Raw genomic sequence first — 4,164 nt, 5'->3', positions numbered from 1 at the left:
TCCCGTGGCCTTGGGCTCCAGGAGGCTGAAGGAGAACGTGGAGCCGTGGAGTCAGCGGGACCAGCGGCACCAGGCTGGGCTGTTGAACCAGGCTGAGAGGGAGAAAGTAGAGAGACGAAGGTGAGTAATGGGGCTTGCTGACCCGAATGCCAGGGATGAGACCGATAGACACCGTGTCTGTGCGCAAGCACACTGTGTGCCCTGCTGCGTGCGGCAGAGTCAGGAGAGGCGAGGCAGGCAGAGGAGCTCCCAGGCTAACAGGGACCACATTTGGCTGATGGTGCTGTCCCTTGCTGACTTGGTGTGGGGTTTTGTGGCTGGAGCAGTGTGCCTGCACCAGTGAATGTATGGAGCTTGGCACAATATAAGGCAAACTCTCTCATAGGCTACTGAATGAGAGAAACTGCCTGGACGACCTGGTGGGCTCACTTTAGTCAGGGTGAGGGGCAGGGCGTGGGCGTCAAATGGCGGAGTAGGGAAAAGACCATGTTGGCCCAAGCCCGGACCTGGGTGTCCAGATGGAAGACAGGGAAGGGAGTTCCTTCTCCTTTCCATGCTTTGATTTCTTGTGCAGGCAAGAAGCCGAGCAGAGGAAGGCCCTGCTCCAGAGGTTCCCCAGGAGACCCCGAGAGGGGCAGAAGCGCACCTGGAAGGAAGGCACAGAATCTTGTGACTATGTGAGGGTGAGTGTGCGCTGCTTCCCGGCTGCTGTGCTCTGTGGGGCACTCGCTGGGCTCCATTGGCCTCCTGGGGGAGGGCGGGGCTCCACTTCCACTCTGACCAGGGGCAGTTGAGTGGCCCGGTCTTTGCACCCATTTTTCCCTTGGTGCCCATGATGTTGCCTTATGCCTTGAATGTGTGCGAACAGTGGGTTTGTTGACATGTGAAGGTCATTGTCGGACACTCCTGGAACACATGCCATCCTTAGAGAAGAACAAGCCGCTGTCCTTCCTGACACATTCCCCCACTGCCCATCCCTCCTCAGGAGCTGCCACTGTGACCCTCCAGCAGCAGGACTCCTATAGCCTCGTGAGCAGAGTGGATGGAAGAGCTGGTCCAATGGAGGAAGCATCGATGTGAGGCTAAAATTTGTGTGTTCCTCCCCGATGTCAAAAGTGCATCAGCAGCATCCAGTCATGCCTTTGTTCCGGACCAGCCCTGGAGCCGGATTCCCTACTTGTAGGTCAACAGATCCCATCTCTTTCTTTCCCTGTTCTGGGGGAGGGGGTGGTTCAGAAGGTCTTAGGCATTTGTTGGTTTCTTTCTTTCCTGAATGTTCCTTTTGCCTTGGTGCCGAGGCCACACTCATGGTGTCCCGTGTGTTCTCTTTTCCCACAGCGTCCACACATGCCGATGCCCGTCTACACCACCAGGAGGCCTTCTATCCCTGAGCCTTCCCTGCTGACGGAGGCACGTACTGAGAACCCTGACGTGCGTGTCCGGTCCCATTCCATATCTCCTCTCAGTAGCCCTAAAGTCAGCCTCAGCCCACCTAGTGGACCTCCTGGTGTCCAGGAAATGCCGGTTGCTGACACACCTCAGCCGGCACGCCAACCCTGTGTCAGGGCTGATAGCCTGGTTGTGCAGCAGAGAGCCAAGAGGCCCTTCCCAGTCTCCCTCGAAGATCCCCAGGCTGGCACCAAGGTCCATGGGCTGGGACACACCCAGGCACCACCCAAGTATCCTGAGGAGAACACCTGTCCCGCTGTCAGCAACGCATTGCAGACAATTCCCAAATGGCCCTCCAGACTCCAGGCAAGAACTGTGCCCAGATGCCCTAGACAGGACCCAGAACCCCCGAAAGAAAAGCGCGATGGAGCCCACCCAGCACATCCCCAGGAGCATCCAGGGAGCCTACCTGGGGATTTCGGGGAGTCTATGTCCCTCCGGAAGCATATGTGCACGTGGATGCACAGCCGTGCCCCCGCAGACCCGGAAGACACCTGCCCTCCTGCCAAGCAGGGGCACCCGGCCCACACCTGCCACACCTCACCTGGAAACGCTGCAGCCGTGCACCGTGTCCCCCACGGCCGCCCTCTGTGCTGGCCCCCACTCAGCCCCTGAGAATGGTCTTCACCAGATTGGACAGAAGCTGCTGGAGCTCCAGGTTTCCTAGCAGCTCCCTCATTCCTTCCTCCCGAGAAGCCAGGCCCTGCTCAGGGCCTTCCTGCCACACAGATGTCGGATGGAGCCTGTGACTATGTCCCCTGGAGTATCCTCCACGATGACCTACAGGTGTCCTCATCCTCAGAAGACATGAGAGCGAATAGCCAGGCTCCTGGCCTCGGACACTTGTCCTCCACCCCACTGCACCCTGACGGGTGTCTGTGGACCTGAGGACGTGGTCCACTCCTGGACTGATGTGGGGATTCGGCAGCTTGCTCAGCCTGCATTGCATGGAATATTTCAGGCCCACAGGTTCCTGCCTCTCATGTTTCTGGGGGCCGTGCTCAGATGCCCACCCCTCAACAGACACACTGTACTGTTCTTTAGGGAAATCCATGGGCTGTGGCAAAGGCTAGTCTTCCCTGTGGAATGTCAAGTTGTTCTTCTGGAAATACATTATCTGTGAAATGGAGGGCAGATTTGAGTGAGCACTTGTCACTCCAATGGAAATAAAATCTAAGATGTTAAGCTCTCTTTGGTTTACGCATGTCTGCATTTGGGGATTCAGCATGGCGTACCCACTGTGTGCTCTGCAAATGGATGCCGTATTCTCTCCTGACATGAGTTTTTCTTGACTCTCTGGTGGTAGCTTTGTGGGATTTCTGATGGGCAATATTTCACCCATGTAGTTCATTTTTGTTCTTGAATGTTACCTTCGAGTCGTGTGTAGTGTTTTATTTCCCTTAATAAAATGTTAGCACCAATGAATAGTGTGCATGTCTTTCTTTTGATTTTGTTTTGTAGGGTTTTTGTTGTTGTTTTGTTGTTGTTGTTGTTGTTGTTGTTGTTTTTCAGCATTTCTGAACTCTCTATAGTTTATTTTAATTCCTCCAGCCTTAATTACCTGAGAAGAGACAGCAGCATGTTATGACCGGGGGATTCTTAGACATCGAGGGTCTAGGGTACACCCAGCTCTCCTGCATGAAGAGCTGTATAGGGAACTTGATCCCCATGCATCCTGTGTGGGTGCCATGTGCACTGCAAGGGGCAGGGTCACACGTTGGTCTATAAGGGGATGAGTTGGTGGTTTCCCTCTATGCATATTCTGGAACCCACTTCAATGTTGGATCATGATGACCTCCTTTCTGAGGCCTCGGCATGGAGATTTTTCACCCCGAGATGCTTTAGGAAGCAATGTTTGACAACTGGGTCCGTGTTGGTCCAACTAGCATGAGATCCAGGCTACAGTTCTCTCTCTCCTCTCTCTCTCTCTCTCTCTCTCAGAAATCTCTGATGAGAACCCATGGAAACAAAACCATACCACACCAAGCCAAGGCAAACAAAGCCATAGTGGTGTTGAGAGGATTCCTTTCTTAGGAAGAGCAACTGAACTGGTCTTTCCTCACTCCAGAGCACCTATTGAAGGGTGCTCTCTCTTTCTTGCAGATGGCCTGTAGCTGAAGGGTGGAGGAGCTCCTCGATGAGCACACTAGATTTTTAAGAGGCAGAGGACAGTACAGAAGCAGGTTTGGGATCCCTCTCCTGCTCCCAAGCCCTCCGTAACTCCCATCCATGCAGTCGTTATGTGACCAGGGTCAGAGTCTGGCCCCTTGAGCCTCAAGCCCCTGTCATCGCATTAATGCTGCCCTATTGCTATCTCATGGCCTCTGAGGAAAACCCAGCTTCCTGGCTCTTGATTTCTGGCCACTCGATGTATAGGTGGGGAAACAAACATTCCCTACCTTCTGGAAGCCTATGAAGATCCCAGAGGTCCAAGGGTAGAAAGGCCTATCCTCACAGGGGAATCTCAGGATTGGAGCTAGTGAAGTAGCCTAAGGATTCTTGGACCTGCAGGTATACAGGGCACAGGGGTGAGGAGGCAGGCAGGCTTGAGCGAAGGGCCTTAATGCTGGGCTCTCCAGCAGATTTGGCACTTCATGGGCAGTTGAGGGGATTCCTTCCATGTGCCCAGGGAGATCAGTGAGAAAGGCTAGCTGAAGAAGTCCTGAGCAGGCCTGTTCTCCCCCTCTAGTCACCTCTCGTGTCTTTTGCTTCTCC

The sequence above is a fragment of the Canis lupus genome, unplaced genomic scaffold (assembly GCF_011100685.1).
Source record: "Canis lupus familiaris isolate Mischka breed German Shepherd unplaced genomic scaffold, alternate assembly UU_Cfam_GSD_1.0 chrUn_S1644H1835, whole genome shotgun sequence".
Lineage (NCBI taxonomy): Eukaryota > Metazoa > Chordata > Mammalia > Carnivora > Canidae > Canis > Canis lupus.
This window is presented reverse-complemented; position numbering follows the sequence as displayed.